Source organism: Salmo salar, chromosome ssa13 (assembly GCF_905237065.1).
Source record: "Salmo salar chromosome ssa13, Ssal_v3.1, whole genome shotgun sequence".
NCBI classification, from domain to species: domain Eukaryota; kingdom Metazoa; phylum Chordata; class Actinopteri; order Salmoniformes; family Salmonidae; genus Salmo; species Salmo salar.
This window is the reverse complement of record NC_059454.1, coordinates 34,729,119-34,755,714: the sequence shown is the minus strand read 5'-3', so window position 1 is coordinate 34,755,714 and position 26,596 is coordinate 34,729,119. Positions and strand designations below refer to the sequence as shown.

Here is a 26,596-nt window from a genome sequence, read left to right as displayed (position 1 = left end):
TTAGAGATTGTGTTCAGTTAGAGGTTGTATACAGTTAGAGGTTGTATACAGTTAGAGGTTGTGTACAGTTAGAGGTTGTGTACAGTTAGAGGTTGTGTACAGTTAGAGGATGTATACAGTTAGAGATGGTACAGTTAGAGGTTGTGTACAGTTAGAGATTGTATACAGTTAGAGGTTGTGTACAGTTAGAGATGGTACAGTTAGAGGTTGTATACAGTTAGAGGTTGTATACAGTTAGAGATGGTACAGTTAGAGGTTGTGTACAGTTAGAGGTTGTGTACAGTTAGAGATGGTACAGTTAGAGGTTGTATACAGTTAGAGGTTGTATACAGTTACAGGTTGTGTCCATTTAGAGGTTGTGTCCAGTTAGAGGTTGTGTACAGTTAGAGGTTGTGTACAGTTAGAGGTTGTGTACAGTTAGAGGTTGTCTACAGTTAGAGGTTGTGTACAGTTAGAGGTTGTGTACAGTTAGAGGTTGTATACAGTTAGAGGTTGTATACAGTTAGAGGTTGTGTACAGTTAGAGGTTGTGTACAGTTAGAGGTTGTATACAGTTAGAGGTTGTATACAGTTAGAGGTTGTGTACAGTTAGAGGTTGTGTACAGTTAGAGGTTGTATACAGTTAGAGGTGTATACAGTTAGAGTTTGTGTACAGTTAGAGTTTGTGTACAGTTAGAGGTTGTATACAGTTAGAGTTGTATACAGTTAGAGGTTGTATACAGTTAGAGGTTGTGTACAGTTAGAGGTTGTGTACAGTTAGAGGTTGTGTACAGTTAGAGGTTGTATACAGTTAGAGGTTGTATACAGTTAGAGGTTGTATACAGTTAGAGGTTGTGTACAGTTAGAGGTTGTGTACAGTTAGAGGTTGTGTACAGTTAGAGGTTGTATACAGTTAGAGGTTGTATACAGTTAGAGGTTGTGTACAGTTAGAGGTTGTATACAGTTAGAGGTTGTATACAGTTAGAGGTTGTGTACAGTTAGTCGCTCGGATCCCTGGGATGTGTAAAACACTCTCCATGATGCCTGGCTGTCAAAAGCAGTGAACCCAGAGGACGAGAGAAAACACACACACACACACACACACACACACACACACACACACACACACACACACACACACACACAAACCATTCCTTCTCAGCAACAGACCAATCAAACCAACATCAGACTTTTCCACTTTATATTCAAGGTTAGGAGAGAATTGCTACAGTAAAACAACAGTCTCATTGGCAAAACAGCAACGGAACACTGACATCATTCATTCAACAGACAAAAGGAATCCCACACTGCAAAAAGAATCCCGAACTGACATTATTTGTGATGACAATGTTTCATTCATGTTATACTATTCATACTGATGATATCTTATGACTAGTTTGTATTCCTTCCTGTTACTCTCTCCTCTCTAAGATGTGTGTAGATGACTCAGCACCTGTCCAGCCTTAACAAGACAGACACCTACAGACTCATTACTAGAGGTGAACAGCATGATCCAGCCGATCTGTCAGCTGGCCTCCTTCTCCTCCTCCTCACACACAACCTGCCTTCCTCCCTGTACAAGAGACACAATCCTCAGGACACACTGCAGGGGGCTAACAGCAGGAACCAGTTTTAACTGGCTCCAACCTGCTTACCTCCAACCTGCCTCTTCTCTTCTCCTCTCAGACACATGTACTGTACACACCACCAGGACTCCCGTCCCTATCTCCTACCCTGCTAGTGGAGGTATCCCACCCCCTCCCTGCCAGGGGAGCCCTCTCCTCCCACTCCAACTCTAATTAGGGGCGAGCTGATTGGCGATGCCCCTTGCTCCAGCAGGAAGTGACTCAACCTTCAGCAGCGCCAGCAGTGCCAACTTATCAGATCTTCCACCTCCAGGCCTGGCACTCTTTCTGAGCTACACCATGGCAGAGTCAAGGGTAAGGGGTAGGCTGGGGGACATGTGTGTGTGTGATGCACTGTAATAACACACAGCACAAAGCACTTTTCACACACATGCTCTCCCATGATCCTCCTATAGTTAATATGCAGGTCAGTAGTAGATCTGCTGGGACAGAGGGAGGAAATTTGTCTGTGGTTTAATTAGTTGCAGCTCTAGGAAATATTCAGTCAGTAATTATGGTCAGGATATTACTGACCTTTCCTGTTTTCTGCATGTTTAGCTTTTATCCAGTCATGTATTATTCAGGGTCTTTGTTGTAGTTGGCTACATTGTGCTGTGCTCAGCCACTGTCTCTCTCACCGCTCACCATCGCATATATAAAACCTTTATTTTACAGGATGGCCAAACGCTCTGGTCTATTCTCTATTATTTTCCTTCGATTTTTCCCCTTCTGAAATTACAAAGTTCTGCTATGAAATGGTGGGGCCAAGCCTCACACAGCCAGGCGGAGGAGCTCGTCCACAAGGCAGCCATCCATATTTATAAGCATGTCATTCTGTTTGCTTTCATAAGATTCAATTTTGCACAGAGGAAGAAAAAACAAACAATCTAACAACATGTGAATAACCTGCCAATGTCTCCCCCCAAACCCCGTCCACCACCAGACTGAATATTGAAGTCAGGGAAAAAAACATTATTAAATTATTATTTCATGGTATGAGGGATATGGAGGGGTAATAAAAATTGAAAGAGTAAAATGTACAGACAGGAGGGGTGAAAAGGAGGATGAGGCAAAGCTGTGTGTCTGAATATGACATGCAGAGGGTCTCTCACAGCAGCATACTAACTAGGTTATTAAAGGATTAATTACCGGGTTAACAGTGGGTGTCAAAGCAGGGCCTGGCTGTGTGTTTAAAACCCCACAACCATCGCCTCACACTAACTCTACCTTTCAACACACACACATCTCAAAATTGGCCTGCACACACAGGAGCAGAGAGACACTCACTGACGGTTGAAATCTGGCTATACAAGAGAAGAGCCAGACTAGTTCTCATTCTCTGTGCATATTAAAGCCGGGCTAAGCTGTGCCATTCTGCAAAAATAGGATCATGGGCCACACAACTAGGCATACACGCAAATCACACACGCTACAACTACACACAATGGCAGGAGCAGGGTTACACATGCTCTGACTGTCTACCACACACACACACACACACACACACACACACACACACACACACACACACACACACACACACACACACACACACACACACACACACACACACACACACACACACACACACACACACACACACACACACACACACACACGCGTAGTATAAGAGCAGAGGCGGCGCTGAAGGGATTTGAGCTGCCAGGGCCCCTGTGGGGGAAGCTATGGCTTCCTGTTTGCAAGCCTTTCTTTAGTGAAAATGCTTCATACGGGCCAAATGAGAGCAGTGCTTATCCAGCAAAATTGCTGCTGGATGGAGTAGAAAGTGCACAAATTTTCTATGACACCCCAGTAATGAGGTTTTATATTGACCCAGCCACTGCGAGTGGAATGGGCCGCTGCTCCTCTCCTCTGCCCCCTTAGCTGCTCCAGCCGCTCATCCCTCTATCCTTTCCCTCCATTTATTCTGGGTCCTTTCAGTCAAGCACTATCTGGTGGAGCGTCCTGGTCGGCCGGCCTCAGCCATGCAGGTAGCAGAGCACAACTATTCATAAAGCTCCATTATATTGTTGGTTTGAATAAAGGGCTTAGAGACAGACAGGCTTAGGAGAATAACAACTGTGGTTGTTGTTGTGGGCTGCTGCCAATATACCGTGTGTAAAGCAGAGGTATATTTGTAGATATGTGACTTTCTATAAGACGTTTTTAGGTTATTTGAAAGACTGAGTGACATATCGTTAAGATCAGTTATTTTACAGTAAAGTACTACAGCTACAGTTACAAACCAATCATACGTCTGGCTAGAGAATAGAATGCTAAAATCTAAGCAACAGTTCTGATAAAAGGCTTTAACAGTCATTTCCTATTACGCCAGACATTTATTGCTTTTGTGTAGTATGTATTCCCACATTAAAGTGCTTTCGGCTTGATTTAAACAAGGCAATATGAACCCAACAGAGGAGTACTATTATTGTTGGCTTTTATACCCAACTATACAAACACAGGTGGGAACGTGCTGTGCTGTGAATGCTTTGATAACAGTGCATGTTTCCTCTTTGATCAGATTATCCCTGAAGAGATCTCTCCCAGAATGCTAAGTGCCTGAGGCTGTGGGCCGTGAGGCTCTGTGAGGCTCTGTGAGGCTCCGTGAGGCTCTGTGAGGCTCCGTGCTCCGTGAGGCTCCGTGAGGCTCCGTGAGGCTCCGTGAGGCTCCGTGAGGCTCCGTGAGTCTACGTGGGGCTCCGTGATGCATAGCTCAATATCCCTGAGCTGCCAGTCTTAAAGGTCAGCCCTCTCTGGCTGGATGTGTGTGTGTGGGGGGGAGGGGGGGAGGGGGAGCCAGGAGGAGAGGGGGTCGGGGGATAGATAGGCACTGATCTCACTGTGATCTTTGAACAGTTATTGCATTCATAGGTTTGGTGTTCTGTCAAGCACCTAAGAACCCCAACGTCCTCCCCTCTCTGAACACTGACATTCAGACCGGAAAAAAACAGGACTGACCCATCCATCATGGATTCATGAGATGTGTCCCTTCCTGGATTTCTGGGCCCTGACACAGATATATAGTGCTGGATGCTGCCTGCTGGAGCTGGGCCTGTCATGTTAGCCAAGGCTCTCTCTCCTCTCTCTTCTCCTCCGCTCTGCCATTCAGGCTGGGTTGGGTTCTCTCATTAGCAATATTTTTGTATGTCCGTCAGGGTAGCATGCGCCAAGCTATTTTAAGTAAATGCATCAACCACCAGTAAGATTTTGCAAATTCTGCAGTCTTCTGATAAATTAAACATGTATGCTTGGACGGGAATAATTTCTGTACTACACCAATGGTAATTATCTTAAAGGGCTACACATATCACTTCTAGAGAGGGACATTATTTACCGTAATTACCCTTCTGAACATTTTAACAAGTAAAGTGAGAGGTTTGTCATTCTTATTATGCTCTAAAAATACATTTAGCCTTTATCTATCTACACATTTCACACATTTTATCCAAGATGCCAAGAATCGGTCACTGCTTTCAGGCAAACACAACATAAGCCTCAAAGGTTGCCCACAACACATTAAGGCAGTTTCTTTTTGACAGACATCAGACTTTGACCTTTAAATGATTCTTGTTATCAGATAAACCAAACAGGAAAATCAATGGGATGCAGAAGGAGAGCAGAGATTAACGCGCACCAAATTGATCATTCCATTTAATTTTCCTATTGATCTGAGATGCTCCCGGCAACACATCTGACCTCATCACCTTCTCCTGTTTGTTACACAATACCATGTCTTTCTAATGAGGAAATAATAAAGATGAAGATTCTCCCATTCACATGTACAGCATAAATTGTGGCATTTTGAACAGGTCTCTCTTGTAAAAATATATTTAATCTCAATGAGAATAACATGTATAAATAAATGTTAAACAGTACAAGTAAGTGACCACTACAACACAGTGGTTCACAGAGCTCATGATGTCTTACTAGTCACCATCAATGAGAGAAAATTAAAGAAACATTTCCCCTTTCAGACAAGCTTATTGGTCCATCGCACAATAAAAACAAATACATTAATCATCTGAACAACATTGATGGATCATTAATGACTTTCCTTACTGTTGTCACACGTTGTTGAATCCATTCACGGATAATCAGAGGAAGTTAATAAAGACAAAACTTTATTAGACAGATGTTTCCGTTACATACACTGCCCTATCTGGACGAGCAGGAAGTTGACTTTTGAGTCTCTTCGATAAAATACAATATTTCCTTTAGGAAAATGCAGCAAACATTAAAAGGAATACCTGTCAAGACATCATTTGACTATCTTCTCCTGTTTCTATGGTCACGGGTTGGGATAGTTCAAAGCTGCAAATGCCAAAGCCTCTACAGTGAACCATGATAACAAAGATAGCAAATGAAAAATGGCAATTCTCTTTTACAAGCAGATACATCAGTGTTTATTAAATCAATGGCAGAGAGAGGAATCTGAAGGTAAAATAATGAACCACTTATAAATGATCTCTGCTTCACTGGGCCTTACCTGATCGGGAGCTGCTAGGGGACCACCAATGCAAGGTGTATTAGGAGAGGTCTATTAATCCTCGCCTCTCATAGCTGACTATAAAATGGGAGAGTCCTCTGTGACTTGCTAGGCACATCCTTTATAATTTTCCTATGAAAAAAAAGAAGTCAAGCCACACGGCTCTCATTGATTGGGTGTGAATGTTTCTGTTTCCCTTTACTGTATATATCTCCCAGTGCAGCCTGAGCTTTCCCTGCTGGTGCTGTGGAAGCGCCACACACACACACACACACACACACACACACACACACACACACACACACACACACACACACACACACACACACACACACACACACAGCATCCATGGCAACTGGGGAGCTATGGCTAGGCTGCTCTGCTCTGTTCTCTCAACAGCAATGTGCTTTTAATTGAGTGACATCTAATCAGGCAGTGAAATACAGCGGTGGAGTTAACAAAACAGGTCAACGAGGAACAGGCAGCGCCAGCTGCACCAAACGCCATTACAGGACAGCTAGGCAGCGCTTCAGTCAAGATACAGAGGTGGCGAATCAGTCTGGTGGTTTAATGAACCAAAATCACAGGGTCGGAGGGATTTCTCAGTGCGATCCTTGGGTGAATGTGTGATTGGATAGGAGGGGAGCTTCAGAAGAGACTACACAAGCTTTGGGAGGAGGAACGCCTTTGATGTGTTCAGATTACAGAGGCTGAGGGTCTCACCTGCTCCATCTTAACACATATTAAACAGGCTCTTTGCAAAGGAGGAATTTTTCATCGTCACAGAACATAGTGGGGCCGGTTTTAGGTTTTAGGCTGTGTCTGTCTGCTATTTTCTCACTCTGTCAGATCGTGCTTGCGAAAAATCTTTTCTATTTTTTATCAAATGTCAAATCTATGGACTGGGGGAAACCATCAAGTTTCCAAACATAAATCACAGTGTACAGGCAGGACTGTGATTGTAGAGGTAGTGACATACATAGATAAAGAGGTGACGGCAGACGTAAGACTGTACAATTTCCATCATGTTCTTGCTTGGGATCATTTGAATACATGGTCTTTCTGGGTATGCTAACACCAATCCCCTCACTCTCTCTTTGCTCCACCTGATATGGCAAACACTGTTCACGTCATTCTTCTTCACTCCCGTCATGTCGCTCTCTCTCTCTTCACTCACCAAACACATTCAGGGAATGTATGTGTTCCCTCTGCGTGTGAGAAACCACGGGCTCAACCTTTTTGCAGACAGTGTCATTCAGCACAGCTGAAATAAATGAGATTTTAAATGCCGCTCCTCACGCTCGCCTGCTTGACATGCAGATCCAACGGATTGGATCTCATAGAGGACATAGTTTTTTTATACACCCCCTCAAGTCACACATAATTGGCAATGAACTTTTGGACCTTCGTCCAGCAGAGCAGGATGAGACTCTCTGACAAGTGTGGTTCCTCTTAAGGCCTCAAACCAGAGGGGTGTTGCCCCGGGAACAGTAGCGTACTGTGCTAGCTTCCTGCTTGGGGGAAGAAGAAAAGAAACGGGGTTCTTGATAAGCTCACTGTAGCAAATGTCTCTTTGAAAACTGCTGTATAAATAACACCGAAGAGAAGAGAGATTTAGCTGTGTTTGTACTTGTTGTAATGTATGCAAGATGCCGAGTGGGCTGGGCTCTAATCGGAAGCACCTCACAGCATGTGAATGTTACAGTCTGCAGCTCTGTGTACTGTAGGTACCATAGGCTCATACTATAATGGCCTCATTTCCTTATTGGTGGGGGAGACTGTGGTGCTATCTGTTCGTTATTGCTCAAGACAAATTGCATCTCCTCTAGCTGAAGGGTTGGAGGTTGACAGGCAGGGGATGACAGCTAATCACAAAATCTGCCAAACAATCGAGGGTCAGATCCAAAGATGTTTTTCTCTATTGCCCACAATGTTTACTGTTGTTATGCAGCACAGGCACCGATGTGACAGGCTGACTGTCTCTGTGAGTGTGTGTGTGTGTGTGTGTGTGTGTGTGTGTGTGTGTGTGTGTGTGTGTGTGTGTGTGTGTGTGTGTGTGTGTGGATAAGAGCAGTGGCATCTGAGAGGTCCGACCGTGTCACCCTGAACCAGCCAACAGGAGGAGGAGGGGGCAGACAAGATACATGTTAACAAATGCAGGGCGATGCCTGCCCTGTCATCACACAAAGTGTAAGGGGTGTGTGTGTGTGTGTGTGTGTGTGTGTGTGTGTGTGTGTGTGTGTGTGTGTGTGTGTGTGTGTGTGTGTGTGTGTCTTTGACTATGGTAATGCCTGCGCCCACTGCTTTACACAAGGGTTGAGACTCATTGCTTGTTTTTAGGGGGACTGGGAAGGAGAAGATAAAAAAGGAATGCCTGTGTGCCATGCGGCCTGCTGTTCTAGACAGAGCCAGCAGCCAGTCCCAATCCTCCTCATAGTGTTTCTGTCCACGTCCTTCTCTGTTAGCTATTACTGTGTGCAGACGAGGGGTGATGTTTACTCTGCTGAGACAAGCAAGTCTACTGCTCTGGGTGGCAACCTTGTGACTCCCCTCTCTCTCCTGCTGCCAGCTCGCCTCATGTCTAACCCTGGCCCTCACACAGGCAGCCAGGCAGCCAGACACTCCTTCAGCAGCCTGACACTCACTGGACCAGAGCCTGGGAGTGGAAATGATATTACTTGTCTGTCATCGTATTAACCCGATTGGTGTGTGTCCTTCAAGAATCATTCAGTCAGAATTTGCAGGAGGCGATCCTAAAATATAGTTAGATAACAACAGACCTACTACTCTGTTACTTTACAGGGGCATATTTATTTCTCTTTCTGTCTCGCTCTCTCTCTACTTCTCTCTCTTACACAAACACGAAGACACACATGCACGCACGCACACACGCACGCAGACACACGCACACAGACACACACACACACGGGGGGGGGGGGGGGGGGATCCTTGGTAATAAAAAAAAACAAAGTCAATGAAAACATGACTAATTAGATATTCTATCAAATAAACAATAAGAAACAGACACGAGCAAACACACAATGATGTTACAGGTCAGGGACAGAGGAGGTACTTGAACATGCAGAGACAAGGAGGATATAATGAAAAGGACACATATATAATTGAATAGAAAAAGGCAGTAATTTGTAATTGAGAACATGTCGTGATAACCAGAAGGGACAAAGGCATGAAGGAGAACAAGTAACAAGAAGCATGAAATATGGAAACAAGATGATGATCAACAATGGAGCAAAATTGAGAAATTAATCAAAATGTTTCAAATAAAAAATGAAATGATTACCAAGATTATGCAGGAGGTCAGGGTTCAGAGGTCAAGTTCAATATAAACAGGAAGGAGGAAAACCAATATGGCGGATGGATGTCTGCCTGCATGGAAGGATGTCTCTGGAAGAAATAAAGCAAGGAGGTGAGGTAAGTACACTTCACTGTTAAGTGGTGTTGAAGTCCTACATCTACCTGACAATACGTAGCACTCAATATTAATGGGACATAGTACTGTAGTAAGCACGAGTTCACAGCAGTATAGTACTTCACAATACTGTACTGAAGATAAAGAAATAAAGTTATCTTCCACTAAGTGACAGTGGTGGGCTACTTGGGTGTTTACTGAATCACAGACACTTAGTTCCCCCCCACATAAAAAGTAGACAGCATCTTTTTATCATCCCATAACAGGGGCTAGACCATAAATGATATGCTTGCTCATCTTCAAAACCTTTCAGGAAATGAGGAAGCCTTAGCATAACAGCATCATTCACTCTCTATCTCTCACTCATACACTGAGACACAGGCATACATTTGGTGTACAGACCTAAACTCAGGGACGTAAGTGTGCCTGGGTTTAAGCATTCATTTAGGCTAGTATGAGAAACTACAAAGTAAATATTCAATAAGGAACATAATTGATTAGGCACCGACACACACAAACAAGGCATTTCTACTTCACCGTCTCTGTACAGCTAGGCCTATACCTTTAACGAACACTAAGCCTGATCCCATTGGGGCCATACTTGCGTACTTTAGAAAAAGTTTAAGATCAAGGCTATGTTGGGCCACCAGAGAGATACATGTAGGGTCAGCGCTAACCTTAATCTTAACCCTTACCTTAACTCTTTTAAAGTTCAACTTCATTGTGTTAGGGATGTCTCAAGGACGTCTTGGGCTCCCGAGTGGCGCAGCGGTCTAAGGCACTGCTTCGCAGTGCTAGAGGCGTCACTACAGACCCTGGTTCGATTCCAGGCTGTATCACAACCGGCCGTGATTGGGAGTCCCATAGGGCGGCGCACATTTGGCCCAGCGTCGTCCGGGTTTAGCCGGGGTAGGCCGTCATTGTAAATAAGAATTTGTTCTTAACTGACTTGCCTAGTTAAATAATGGGTTAATAAAATAAAAGGATCCCGGATAGCATGGACCATACATGGATCCCTCTGGTGGCTGAGTTGACATATTTTAAGAAATTGGTTTGTGGAGAAAAAGTTTAACATCCTTTATAGGCTGATGAGGAATTTGTTACAGGAAATAATCACGGCCACCTGGTGAGGTTAGCATAGGGCTAACTTGTGCCAGGTTATCTGATGGCACCAGCTACAATGTACTCAACCTTAATGCACACTCTAACTTCACAACAACAATAATGCTTGATAACTTCACAACACTAAACAACCTAAATGCTGTTCACAGCACTAGATAACAACATTGCTGCTCTAATTTCACGACATACAGCATTAAACAACCCTAACACTAACTTCATATTCACAACACCAAACAAACATTAACAACCCTCTCCTCTAGTCTGCCTGCCAGGGCCTCCTGCCTACCTGTGTTCGCCACCCATCATTAATAGTCTGTTCACTGTGGAGCTGGGAAGGAAGCAGCATGAGGTAGAGCAGAGCAGATGGAAAATCTCACAGGTATTAGCAGCTAATTGCCATCAACGAAACAAGCTCCACTTTCTGGAAGGAAAAACAATCTACACTGAGCAAAAATAGAAACGCTACATGTGAAGTGTTGGTCCCATGTTTCATGAGCTGAAATAAAAGATCCCAGAAATGTTCATATGCACAAAAAGCTTATTTCTCTCAAATGTTGTTCACAAATTTGTTTACATCCCTGTTAGTGAGCATTTCTCCTTTGCCAAAATAATCCATCCACCTGACAGGTGTGGCATATCAAGAAGCTTATTAAACAGCATGATCATTGCACAGGTGCACCTTGGGCTGGGGACAATAAAAGGTCACTCTAAAATGTGCAGTTTTGTCACACAACAAAATGCCACAGATGTCTCAAGTGTTGAGGGATTGTCCAACAGAGCTGTCAACAGAAATGTTAATTTTGAATGTTAAATGGGCAGGCATAAACTACGGACAACGAACACAATTGCATTTTATCGATGGCAATTTGAATGATCAGAGATACTGTAATAAGATCCTGAGATCCATTGTCCTGCCATTCATCCGCCTCCATCACCTCATGTTTCAGCATGATAATGCACGACCCCATGTCGCAAGGATCTGTACACGATTCCTGGAGGCTGAAAATGTCTCAGTTCTTCCACGGCCTGCATACTCACCAGACGTCACCCATTGAGCATGTTTGGGATGCTTTGGATTGACGTGTACAACAACGTGCTCCAGTTCCCACCAATATCCAGCAACTTCGCACAGCCATTGAAAAGGAGCGGAACAACATTCCACAGGCAACAATCAACAGCCGTATCAACTCTATGCGAAGGAGATGTGTCGCACTGCATGGGCAAATAAATGGTGGTCACACCAGATACTGACTGGTTTTCTGATCTACGCCCCTACCTTGTGTTAAGGTATCTATCACCAACCAAAGCATATCTGTATTCCCAGTCATGTGAAATCTGATGAATGTATTTCAACTGACTGATATCCTAATATGAACTGTAACTCAGTAAAACCTTTGACATTTTTGCCTGTTGTGTTTATATTTTTGTTTAGTGTATATTTATTCCTCTTATTTTCTCCTATAGAATACACAACACAATTTCTTGGGCACACAAGTAACGCTTGTACCGTAATTACAACTAATTGTGAAAATAATATCAAAGTTCTCATGCCACCTACACCCCGACTCAAACAAAAGCAATCTTGGCTGTGGAACAGAGAGGTAGAATATGAAGGATTCTCTTATTTTCTCCTCTCCCCCTCTCTCTCCCTTTCGCTCTCCGTTCTTTACAGAAAACCTGGCTGGGCTGAGAATGAATCTGCTTCATGGTGAAAAATAATACAATTGACAAAAGGAACGATAGAGGAAGGGATGGAGGAAAGGAGGAGGGAAGGCTGACAAGGATTCATGGATGTTCCCGAAGCAGACATGCTCTTAAAATGGCTCATCTCTACAACCAAACAATGTGAAGGCCCCGGGAGCTTTGCGCTCCGTGATGGCATCTTTGAGTTTATATCCTCGTGACCCTTTTTAAAGGAGAAAAACACAAACAACAAACAAAACATCACCTGTACATCCAGATAGGCTTCTGCTGTAGGTTTGACAGCCTAATCCCCTTAATTTGGGGTCAGGATAATATTAGGGCTTTCTCACCGCTCTGGCGGTCAAAGCAAACTTCAAAGATCCTGTGTTATTTTCTCTCAGCCAGAGAGGAGAGGAGACGAGGGGAGAGGAAGAGAGGGCAGGAGGGAGACCAAGGTAATCACTGTCTATTACAGACGAGCCAATCATCAAAGACATATGCTAATTCCAAATGAGATGCAAGCCATCAAAAGATAAGCACTGATATTTTGCATCTACAAATTGAAAATGTCTTGCTTTATAAACTTGTTTTTTAAAATGCCATCTTAGGTAAAATTAGTGGTTGGTTGCATTGGCGTTGGGCCAATTTGTCATTAATTGGCATAAACAGTATGGGAATGTCCCGTTATATTAATGGTAGAGCATCATATTATAGCCTAGACTTACTGATGGTAGACATCAAGTAACAAGACACTATTTTTAAACGCCAATCTGTTTCGCATGAATATCACTTGTCATTCATCATCACTGGTTTCCGGTGTAGATTATTTTGTGAGGAAGTCTGCCAAAACGCAGTCAGTTTAAACAATCGTAACACAGATAATGACCCTATCCTCAGTTTAAACAATCGTAACACAGATAATGACCCTATCCTCAGTTTAAACAATCGTAACACAGATAATGACCCTATCCTCAGTTTAAACAATCGTAACACAGATAATGACCCTATCCTCAGTTTAAACAATCGTAACACAGATAATGACCCTATCCTCAGTTTAAACAATAGTAACACAGATAATGACCCTATCCTCAGTTTAAACAATCGTAACACAGATAATGACCCTATCCTCAGTTTAAACAATCGTAACACAGATAATGACCCTATCCTCAGTTTAAACAATCGTAACACAGATAATGACCCTATCCTCAGTTTAAACAATCGTAACACAGATAATGACCCTATCCTCAGTTTAAACAATAGTAACACAGATAATGACCCTATCCTCAGTTTAAACAATAGTAACACAGATAATGACCCTATCCTCAGTTTAAACAACAGAAACACACAGAGATAATGACCCTATCCTCAGTTTAAACAACAGAAACACACAGAGATAATGACCCTATCCTCAGTTTAAACAATAGAAACACACAGAGATAATGACCCTATCCTCAGTTTAAACAACAGAAACACAGAGATAATGACCCTATCCTCAGTTAAAACAACAGAAACACAGAGATAATGACCCTATCCTCAGTTTAAACAATAGAAACACACAGAGATAATGACCCTATACTCAGTTTAAACAATAGAAACACACAGAGATAATGACCCTATACTCAGTTTAAACAACAGAAACACACAGAGATAATGACCCTATCCTCAGTTTAAACAACAGAAACACACAGAGATAATGACCCTATCCTCAGTTTAAACAACAGAAACACACAGTGATAATGACCCTATCCTCAGTTTAAACAACAGAAACACACAGTGATAATGACCCTATCCTCAGTTTAAACAACAGAAACACACAGAGATAATGACCCTATCCTCAGTTTAAACAACAGAAACACAGAGATAATGACCCTATCCTCAGTTTAAACAATAGAAACACACAGAGATAATGACCCTATACTCAGTTTAAACAATAGAAACACACAGAGATAATGACCCTATCCTCAGTTTAAACAACAGAAACACAGAGATAATGACCCTATCCTCAGTTTAAACAACAGAAACACACAGAGATAATGACCCTATCCTCAGTTTAAACAACAGAAACACACAGAGATAATGACCCTATCCTCAGTTTAAACAACAGAAACACACAGAGATAATGACCCTATCCTCAGTTTAAACAACAGAAACACACAGAGATAATGACCCTATCCTCAGTTTAAACAACAGAAACACACAGAGATAATGACCCTATCCTCAGTTTAAACAACAGAAACACAGAGATAATGACCCTATCATCAGTTTAAACAACAGAAACACACAGAGATAATGACCCTATCCTCAGTTTAAACAACAGAAACACAGAGATAATGACCCTATCCTCAGTTTAAACAACAGAAACACACAGTGATAATGACCCTATCCTCAGTTTAAACAACAGAAACACACAGAGATAATGACCCTATCCTCAGTTTAAACAACAGAAACACACAGAGATAATGACCCTATCCTCAGTTTAAACAACATAATCACACAGAGATAATTACCCTATCCTCTGGGAGCCCCAGACTAAAGCGATAGTCAATACTTCTCTGCTTCATGCGTACCAAAATGGCTGGGTCAGCTGGTTTGTGCATTCATCTCACCCTCGTTTCCCTCTGAATCAGGGGTGGGCAACATACGGCCCATTCATCTCACCCTCGTTTCCCTCTGAATCAGGGGTGGGCAACTTACGGCCCATTCAATCTGGCCCATGGGAGGTTTGAGAAAAAAGTATATTGCAATACACTCTAGGCCACTCTTGAATGTCTAAACTAGATAGAAAGTATATATATTTTTTACCTTTTATTTAACTAGGCAAGTCAGTTAATAACAAATTCTTATTTTCAATGACGGCCTACACCAGCCAAACCCAGGCGACGCCGGGCCAATTGTGCGCCGCCCTATGGGACTCCCAATCATGGTCAGATGTGATACAACCTGGATTTGAACCAGGGACTGTAGTGACACCTTTTGCACTGAGATGCAGTGACCGCTGCGCCACTCGGCAGCCCGAAGTATGGAAAAGCTTCTTTCCAATTTGTTTCTAAAGAGGACAGTAACAAGTATAGTCACTACAGCAGTGAGGTGTGAATGTTTTTATACGTTCTGCCCTTATGCTTGACATTTGATATAGAAGACCATGGGCTTATGATCCAGTCAAGATGGATGAACAGTGGCATTGACAATGTCGATATATTCCCCAACATGCAGAGTAGGCATACACTAATAACAGAACACGTGTATCAGCAAATGAAAGTAGAGGACCAGAGGGGTTGGAGGGAATGAATAGCTTGCAACAACAAATGACCTGACACCACAAATACAAGACGCACAAACAAGCAGCAAAGATATGCCAAGGGGTTAGGTTTCTTTAGCAAAATAATGGAGATTGAGGTTCGACCATAGACGAAATGTGTAGATGTTTTAGAATAAGGGAATGCACAAGGTAGTCATAGTTGCATTTGAAAGAAGTAGGTAGGCTAGTGTTCAGAAGTATCTTCCATCGTTGCAGCCGCGTTGAGGGCTGCAGACAGACCAAACTGTTTTGAGCCTGTCACTCCTCCAGGGATAGTTTATGTACCGGTACACCATTTGAGGTCAAGTCAGAGGATTCAAGGTTCTCCAGTAGAAAACATTTCACAAACACACAATTTGATGTCTCCCCCCAACCCTTCTCTCACCCCCACGTCTCCTTCCCCTTCCCCTCAGCATATGAAGGGGCTTATCATGAAAGCGCAGCGTGGAGATATTGTCAAGACCGCTTTCAAGTAATCCTGATTAAAGAGCTGGACTTTTATTCTCTCAAGAGCACTCTCTCTCTCTCTCTTTCCAATCCACCATGGCTCACAAAGATGCCAATCGAGTGCTGTTGGACTCCATCCATTCACCATCCACCCCATCTGGTTGTCAATCAAAGCACACAAATATCAGGTGCTGGGCTGGCGCCTCAATCATACGTTTTGTTGTTCTGCCTGTATATATAACTGGCTCAGCCAAGGCAGCTGTGTGTGTACACATCAACACCATGGATATTACTGAGGGTTGAAGAAGAGTAATTGGAAAAGAAGTGGAAGAGTGTTTAAGGTCATGATATGACTTTGAAAAACAGATCCATAATCTAAAAGCACAATTCAGTTTTAAAAGCAGACATGAAAAGCCTAGTATCCATGGGAAATACTAAAATACTTGATGACAAACAGATCCCCAGATAATGCAATCTCTATCGCACTCCACACTGCCCTTTCCCACCTGGACAAAAGGAACACCTATGTGAGAATGCTATTCATTGACTACAACTCAGTGTTCAACACCCTAGTACCCTCAAAACTCACCACTAAGCTAAGAATCCTGGGACTAAACACCTCCCTCGGCAACTGGATCCTGGACTTCCTGACGGGCCGCCCCCCAGGTGGTGAGGGTAGGTAGCAACACAACTGCCGTGCTGATCCTCAACACTGGAGCCCCTCAGGGGTGCGTACTCAGTCCCCTCTTGTACTCCCTGTTCACCCACGACTGCATGGCCAGGCACGACTCCAACACCATCATTAAGTTTACAGACGACACAACAGTGGTAGGCCTGATCACCGACAACGAGGAGACAGCCTATAGGGAGGAGGTCAGAGACCTGGCCGGGTGGTGCCAGAATAACAACCTATCCCTTTACGTAACCAAGACTAAGGAGATGATTGTGGACTACAGGAAAAGGAGGACCGAGCCCGCCCCCATTCTCATTGACGGGGCTGTAGTGGAGCAGGTTGAGAGCTTCAAGTTCCTTGGTGTCCACATCAACAACAAACTAGAATGGTCCAAGCACACCAAGACAGTCGTAAACAGGGCATGACAAAGCCTATTCCCCCTCAGGAAACTATAAAGATTTGGCATGGGTCCTCAGATCCTCAAAAGGTTCTACAGCTGCAACATCGAGAGCATCCTGACTGGTTGCATCACTGCCTGGTATGGAAATTGCTCGGCCTCCAAACGTAAGGCACTACAGAGGGTAGTGCATACGGCCCAGTACATTACTGGGGCTAAGCTGCCTGCCATCCAGGACCTCTATACCAGGCTGTGTCAGAGGAAGGCCCTAAAAATTGTCAAAGACCTCAGCCACCCCAGTCATAGACTGTTCTCTCTACTACCGCATGGCAGGCGGTACCGGAGTGTCAAGTTTAGGACCAAAAGGCTTCTCAACAGTTTTTACCCCCAAGCCATAAGACTCCTGAACAGGTAATTAAATGGCTACCCGGACTATTTGCATTGTGTGCCCCCCAACCCCTCTTTTACGCTGCTGCTACTCTCTGTTTATCATATATGCATAGTCACTTTAACTATACATTCATGTACATACTACCTCAATTAGCCCGACCAACCAGTGCCCCCGCACATTGGCTAACCGGGCTATCTGCATTGTGTCCCGCCACCCACCACCCGCCAACCCCTCTGTTACGCTACTGCTACTCTCTGTTTATCATATATGCATAGTCACTTTAACCATATCTACATATACATACTACCTCAATCAGCCAGACTAACCGGTGCCTGTATATACAGTTGAAGTCAGAAGTTTACATTCATTTAGGTTGGAGTCATTAAAACTCATTTTTCAATCACTCCACAAATTTCTTGTTAACAAACTATAGCTTTGGCAAGTCGGTTAGGACATCTACTTTGTGCATGACACAAGTCATTTTTCCAACAATTGTTTACAGACAGATTATTTCACTTATAATTCACTGTATCAAAATTCCAGTGGGTCAGAAGTTTACATACAGTAAGTTAACTGTGCCTTTAAACAGCTTGGAAAATTGCAGAAAATTATGTCATGGCTTTAGAAGCTTCTGATAGGCTAATTGACATAATTTGAGTCAATTGGAGGTGTACCTGTGGATGTATTTCAAGGCCTATCTTCAAACTCAGTGCCTCTTTGCTTGACATCATGGGAAAATCTAAAGAAATCAGCCAAGACCTCCACAAGTCTGGTTAATCTTTGAGAGCAATTTCCAAACGCCTGGTACCACGTTCATCTGTACAAACAATAGTACGCAAGTATAAACACCATGGGACCACGCAGCCGTCATACCGCTCAGGAAGGAGACGCGTTCTGTCAGCTAGAGATGAACGTACTTTGGTGCGAAAAGTGCAAATCAATCCCAGAACAACAGCAACGCACCTTGTGAAGATTCTGGAGGAAACAGGTACAAAAGTATCTATATCCACAGTAAAACGAGTCCAATATCGACATAACCTGAAAGGTCGCTCAGCAAGGAAGAAGCCACTGCTCCAAAACCACCATAAAAAAGCCAGACTACAGTTTGCAACTGCACATGGGGACAGAGATCGTACTTTTTGGAGAAATGTCCTCTGGTCTGATGAAACAAAAATAGAACTGTTTGGCCATAATGACCATCGTTATGTTTGGAGGAAAAAGGGGGATGCTTGCAAGCCGAAGAACACCATCCCAACCGTGAAGATTCTGGAGGAAACAGGTACAAAAGTATCTATATCCACAGTAAAACGAGTCCAATATCGACATAACCTGAAAGGTCGCTCAGCAAGGAAGAAGCCACTGCTCCAAAACCACCATAAAAAAGCCAGACTACGGTTTGCAACTGCACATGGGGACAGAGATCGTACTTTTTGGAGAAATGTCCTCTGGTCTGATGAAACAAAAATAGAACTGTTTGGCCATAATGACCATCGTTATGTTTGGAGGAAAAAGGGGGAGGCTTGCAAGCCGAAGAACACCATCCCAACCGTGAAGCATGGGGGTGGCAGCATCATGTTGGGGTGCTTTGCTGCAGGAAGGAAGGACTGGTGCACTTCACAAAATAGATGGCATCATGTGGAAGGAAAATTCTGTGGATATATTGAAGCAACATCTCAAGACATCAGTCAGGAAGTTAAAGCTTGGTCGCAAATGGGTCTTCCAAATGGACAATGACCCCAAGTATACTTTCAAAGTTGTGGGAAATGGCTTAAAGACAACAAAGTCAATGTATTGGAGTGTCCATCACAAAGCCTGACCTCATCCTATAGAAAATTTGTGGGCAGAACTGAAAAAGCGTATGCGAGCAAGGATGCCTACAAACCTGACTCAGTTACATCAGGAGGAATGTGCCAAAATTTACCCAATTTATTGTGGGAAGCTTGTGGAAGGCTACCCGAAACGTTTGACCCGAGTTAAACAATTTAAAGGCAATGCTACCAAATACTAATTGAGTGTATGTAAACTTCTGATCCACTGGGAATGTGATGAAAGAAATAAAAGCTGAAATAAATAATTCTCTATAGTATTATTCTGACATTTCACATTATTAAAATAAAGTGGTGATCCTAACTGACCTAAGACAGGGAATTTTGACTAGGATTAAATCTCAGGAATTGTGAAAAACAGTTTAAATGTTTTTGGCTAAGGTGTATGTAAACTTTCGACTTCAACTATAGCCTCGCTACTGTTATTGCCTCACTACTGTATATAGCCTCGCTACTGTTCTTTTTCACTGTCTTTTTACTGTTGTTTTTATTTCTTTACTTACCTATTGTTCACCTAATACCTTTTATTTTTTTTATTTTTTTTTAAAATTGCACTGTTGGTTAGAGCCTGTAAGTAAGCATTTCACTGTAAGGTCTACACCTGTCGTATTCGGCGCACGTAAGAAATAAACTTTGATTTGATTTGACTTGACTTACGTACTTTAACACCTAGATAACATTCGTACTTTTAAATGACTTGAGTAAGACCTTAGGCTATGTGCATGTATGTAGGAGAGTTAATTGTTGTCTGGGAGGTTCTTTGTCAATTTCTTCATTACACAAACAATTTCTTGCATTATTCATCGTTAAACAGAATATAACATCCATGTTTTAATCACACACAGATTGACAAGGCCATGTCACTGTTTCCAACTGAAAGGTGAGGCAGGCAGAGAGACTCTCCTCTCAGTCCGTCTTTGTTCAGTGTCACCAATGTTAAAACATCAACAGATTAAAAAACTGTCTATGTGCAAATATTGCTCCTCATTTTAATGGAAAAGAGGGAAGCTTACATGCTTTGCGTAAATGGATAGAGAAATGTCTCTTTCATAACATAACAGAGCGATGTCAGAGTGGCAGATTGCTGTGTGACTGTGTGTGCTGGATTGACTCTCTATCTCAGCAGGGGAGCTGTGTGTCATCTCTCCTGTCTGTGTACCTCTCTTCTCTATCCTTCTATTCTCTGTGTTCCCTCTATTTTTGAGTGTATTGTAACCCAGAGAGGAAGGGGATGGGGAGAGCAGAGAGCAGAGCCAGGTACCCCTATCCCCTCACAGACACGGACACCAGAGCATGTTGATAGTTTTCCAGCTATCTTCCTGTACTGAAGCTGTCAGTCGTAGCGTCGGGGCTGGGAGGCAGGCAGGCAATTTTAGCGCTGTGCCCGAGGAATCGATACCCCATCACATCACGTTCACAGGCAGCACACCGCCCTGAAGAGGCCGCAGCGCAATTTACAGCATATTGTTTTTGGCCCCTGACGCAAACAGGCCGAGAAAAATAGAAGGAGCATGGTGGAGCGGGAGTGAGACAAGCCTTTTTCATAACTGCCTTATCACTGGACAACATGGTGGGGACAAGGAGGGACATTCATATCAAACACCTCAGACCTCTTCCTCAGACTAGGGTGGCTCTTACAAAGGCTGCATGATGCATCAATTTGTCTGAAGCTAAATTCTCGCAGCTAGTGTGTTTTGCTTTCTTAACTACTGGCTATTGTACATGAGCCAATTGAAAGGTAGGAATCAGAGAGTGAAAGGGAGAGACAAAACACCAGCACAGGTGCTAAAGATGCTAACTACATGAGGTGAACAATGCAACAGATTATTCATCTAGTGGATAAAAAGCTGCAGCTATGAGTATGTGTACGCTGCTGCGCACTTAAGACTAATGTCTTGGTATGCCAACGAGTGCCTTGCATACACCTGCAATCATTACCATCACACAGCGGGACAGACACTGGAACAGAGACACACAGCAGAGGCACTATGGATAAGGATTCAGCAGCAGCTCCAATAGGATTCTCACTAAACAAACACCAAGTAGCCTACGCAACAAATAGGCCTAGTACTCATACTTTCAAATAAAGCAGTCATCTTGATGCTGTCCTAATGACTATTCTGATAAACAACATTGATACGAACAGACGTGTGAGATGAAAAAAGCAATCTGGTTTAATCAATAGCAACAGCCTCTTATGGTGACACGCTTCAACAACCATTACTGTTATGCACATCTTCTCTTGATGCTTGAGATACAGGGAATACTTCATATTCCACACATACTGTACAGAACACTCTAGAGAGCTCTACTGTAAACACTGCCTCATGTTCATACAGTGAACACTGTGTATGTTACGTGTTCTTCCGTGTTTAACATTGGTCTGAAAGCAAGTCCACAGGGTTTTCAAGTACCTTTTCAATCTAGGTATCCGATGGGGGTTTACGTGGTGGAGGTTCAGCTCCAGCCAGTGTGCTTGTTACGTTCAATCACTAATCTTATCCAAGAGGCATGGTGGGTAACAGGGCGATTATAGGTAAAAATGAAAGACAAATCATTGCTGTTTGATTGATGGACCTTTTCCCCTGGGCGATAAGCCACTACTTCAATTTCAACATCTGCAACTGACACAATCCTCTGTAGCTAGGCTGGTTTATTACACAGCAGATAAATTCTCTTTAAAATGACGCTTTTATATACTAGAAAGTCAACAGACGTAGCACAGTCGAGGGCACGTACTGTCTGTCTGTCTGGGTGGGTGGTTGCAGGCAGACTAACTACCTCTAACGTCAGTGTTGTGGCTTCTCTTTAATAATGCAGTTGTTGTGACGAGACAAGACGAGAGGAGAATGCCTGTATTGGGATATAGCTGAAGAGCTAGACTTTAGACTGGATTGATAGTGCTTAGCCAGGGAAGTCAAACAGAGCTGGAAGTGGCCTATTATTTGGTTGTGTTTATAACAGCTGGAGCGGGAACGTCATTAAGAGGAGAGCTATGGTGGTGACAGAGCAGGAGCTACTAGCGTGAGGAGGAAAGCAGACATTAGGGTGTCTGGGACACCCACCACATCACAACCATTAAACTAGAGTTAAGTGTAAACAGGGCTTTCTAAAACAGAAGTGCATTGTATGATTTTAACTGGTGCAATTAGTTATCGACGCATAATCATATAATGCAGTGAATTTCCCCAGATAAGGTCCAGCATTGAAATTATTACTCACGCAGTTAAAGTGTACAACACAAATAATTGCTTTGCTTCTCAGTTTTGTTTCATACAAGTCTCAAACCATTGAGCATTTAGGGACCAGCACAAAAACACTCATTTGATTTAGATGCATAAGATTTGTATCTACTTTACCACACAGTACATTCAGTAGGTCAGTGCTACAGTCACAGTACATCACTCCTCAACCTCATCCACTTTAGTGGGCACAAGATCCCCATCTCCCATCACACCCACTAAGCTACGTACGGTATGTATACAGTGTGTGTATGTTCTAGAGGAATGGCATGGGGCCATGGGGCTGCATCCTGACATTTCCATTTGGAGATAAATGGATATCCATCTGTAATGCCTTGACACTAATTAGGACCTGTCAGTCCTGCATTCAAGTGTTTCCCCTGCTAAATCATTGCAGCCACTCCAAATGGTATACAGTATATATATATAATTATTTTGGGGGGGATTGTAAAACATTTTCAGTGTAAATTTAAACAACTAAAACCAGATATAAAGTACACTACATGGCCATGGAAACCCATTTCATGAAGCTCCCAATGAATAGTTATTGTGCTGATGTTGCTTCCAGAGGCAGTTTGGAACTCGTAGTGAGTGTTGCATTTTACATTTACATTTTAGTCATTTAGCAGACGCTCTTATCCAGAGCGACTTACAGTAGTGTTGCAACCGAGGACAACCGTTGTTGCCCCTAGACGTTTCTACTTCACAATAACAGCACTTACAGTTGACAGGGGCAACTCTAGCAGTGCACAAATTTTACGAACTGACTTGTTGGAAAGAAGGCATCCTAGGACGGTGCCACGTTGAAAGTCACTGAGCTGTTTGTCTATGGAGATTGCATGGCTGTATGCTTGATTTTATACACCTGTCAGCAGCGGGTGTGGCTGAAATAGTTGAATCCACTAATATTTAGGAGTGTCCACATACTTTCTATATAGTGTATGTAGAAAAGATAATGGACCTATACATATATAAAGAAGATCATCTTTGAGAACTAACCATCACAAAAATAAAAACTAGACAGTCAGGGAGAATCTAAAATTCAACTGACTTTGTTTGAGTCATTCAGATAGCATTAGAACACGGCATAAGCCATATGGCAACATGTAGAATTGCAGGGAATTTGCTTTAAAAAAAAATTTCTCTCAGTCCCATGACAAAATGTGTGGAATTGCAGGAAGCTAGCTTTAAAACTGTAAAATGTTTTCTCAGCCCCATGGCAAAATGTGTGGAATTGCAGGAAGCTAGCTTTAAAACTGTAAAATGTTTTCTCAGCCCCATGGCAAAATGTGTGGAATTGCAGGAAAGGTTTAAAAGAGCAAAAATGTTTAAACCTGTTTTAAACCACAACGCTAACTTTGCTACCGCTGCTGAAAAAAATCCTAGGGGAAACACTGTAATCAATACATAATATACACACTGCTGGAATAGGGGGATGGGGGCAAGGAAGGCCATGCACTCAGCAGCTCCAGGTCTCCACAGACCAGACTCTGTGTACGTCCCAAATGACACTATATTCCCTTTCGGATGCACTACTTTTGACCAGGACCCATAGGCTCTGGTCAAAAGTAATACACCATATAGGGAATAGGGTGCCATTTGGGACACATTCCCTATCTCCAACCCCCTCATCACTATTCCAGAAAACATCCCTCATTGCGCAGTACAAACGCTTTCCACACAGAAATCAGTGTGCATATGAGGCACATAAACGTGAATTTTCATCATATTTCACAAGCAGGGAATATTAATCAGAAGCTACATCCCCTGACGATCAAACCTCATCCATATTCCTGCTGGCTTATTGCACGGAGAGCCAGTGGCGATAAAACAGGATCGATATGCAGAGCTGGTGAAAACACAGCCAGTACAACAGCATGACACAAAGGCAAAGAGCAGGAGGAGAGAGGGGAATGAGGAGAGAGCAGGTAAGAGAAGGGGAGAGAGGGAAAGATGCCTGGTAAACCAGGGTTAAAAATCATCACTCTTAACATATTGATGAGAGAGAAAGCAAAGGCCTGATCTTCTCTTGTACATATCACAAATGAAACATGCATGCACATCTGATGTAGTCACAGATGAAAGAACCAATTATGTTGTGGGAAATTATATAAGCACAGTCAAAGTTGTCAGTCAATTTGTTGCAAATAATGTGACAATTTAGTCATCTGCAGGTCTACTCTTATCTTCGAAGGTGCAAATTCTCACAGTATGGTATAAAAAAATACAAATGTGCCTTAGATAAGATAATGATAATACACACAGCTTTCATTACATTCAGTTGAATGAACATAGGCTTGCATGAAACACATTGTTAACACACCTATTAAATATGGATGGGGAATTTAAGGGAGGCTAAAATATGTTTAATACATGTTTAAAGTGGAAAACTTATAATGCATGTATCAAAACAGGATTGGCGGATTGAAGAGTCTGCCTCTATACCAACATTTATTTTGTCAATACATACCAAGGTACAGAGAGAATTTGAGTTTTTACATTCCACACGGGGAAACCTAGGCACAAATCAAACATTTTCCCTCTCTTCAGCACATCTGAAAAACTGCCACAGAAAATGAGTGACAACTTTATTCCTCATGTGTTACGTAAACCAACTGAACCAGACAGAAAAAAATGCAATCTTTAGCTAAGAAAAGTTCTCAGCTTTCAAAGCTCCCAAGCATTTCTTCAACAAAGTTTCACCCAAAAGAGAAAGTCATTTCTTTGACAGGCAGGCTTTAAGTCCTAGAAGGGGACTTTTCTCCACATTAAAGAATGGAGCTCCGAACTACAAAACAGATAGCAGCTGTTTAAAAGGCCAATTTCCCAGTCCACATTGTCATTGTCACACTTTTAACACCAAAGGCAAACACACACTCTGGCATCAAAGGCCATTGATTTCCTAATCAAGAGCAAATGATGATTAAGGCATATCTGCTCCCTTATCTTTCCATTTAAAATCCTCCTTTCTGGATTCAATTTGACTTTGGGTGTTTTACTTCCGCAGTTGAAGGGAATCAGGGGAGTCAAAGGCAAAGATACCTTGTAAAAACAACTGAAGGTGTCATAAATGATTAAGTCAAGCAGACAATAACTGTGCCCCCCAAAAACACTATTTTGATCAGGAGGTGAAGGCTAATCTTGTTGCTATGTGTAAAGGAAGGTTTTTACCCCAAAAGGCCTAGGTCTGCCTTTTCAATAGCTATCCTTCAATATTAAGGGATAATTTGTCCCCTAAAAGTAGATGTTCAAATGAGAGTAGTTTATTGCGGGTGGATGGGAGATACCAACCCCTGCCAGGGGCATCAACAACACCCATTACTCATTCCTGACTGACTGAGGCAGCTCTAAGGTCTAACATAGAGCACTACTAATTCCCCCTCTGGAGCTCTATGGACTCCCCCGCTGCTCCCATACATCCATCCCTAGCTGGGGCTGCCTGGATCTGGGCAGCAATAAACAACATTTAAACCACTGCCTTTGAAGACTCTGAGTCCTTCCTTTAGCTTGATAAAGTTAAGATGCAAAGCAACGCAGCGCTGCTGTTGACTACTAGCCCTGAGGATGAGGCTTGTACGTACATTCTATCTTACCAGACTTCAATTATCCCTGCTTTCTCCTATGGCCTGTCTCCCTGACTGTGTATCTGTTTATGCTTTCTTTAATACACCTGCCTGTGGCTCCAGGATTAACCCTCGCTGTAGCCTATCTACAACCCAGTCTGGTGTATATAGGCCTGGGCTGAAGTCTGTCTGTCCTTCAGGGGGAGCCTGGAGCTCATCTTAGCTAAACAGCACTCTCTCTCTCTCTCTCTCTTTCGCTCTCTCCTCTCTCTCACCTCTCCTCCCAGACTAACTTGGATCTAATCACACTCACACACCCTTGGACTTCATCAGTCTTTACTAATAGTGTCTGGCGACCGGAAGTGGAGGAAGAGGGAATACACACACAACCACCATTAAATAGCTACGTTAATGTTAGCTGTGCAGAAGAGC

The 26,596-nt window shown here is 42.9% G+C and overlaps 1 protein-coding gene across 7 annotated transcripts in view; it reads right to left on the bottom strand.

Moving 5' to 3' along the window:
- The window catches only part of LOC106567259 (calmodulin-binding transcription activator 1), a 485,887-nt gene that overhangs the window by 405,319 nt on the left and 53,972 nt on the right, over nucleotides 1-26,596 (bottom strand). Inside the window, exon 3 of one of the 7 annotated variants that reach the window (XM_014136348.2) lies at nucleotides 9,394-9,497. The exons of the other annotated variants lie outside the window; for them this stretch is intronic. The gene's annotated coding sequence lies outside the window, so the exon portion shown is untranslated. The remainder of the gene's footprint in view (nucleotides 1-9,393; nucleotides 9,498-26,596) is intronic. 7 annotated transcript variants of the gene reach the window in all.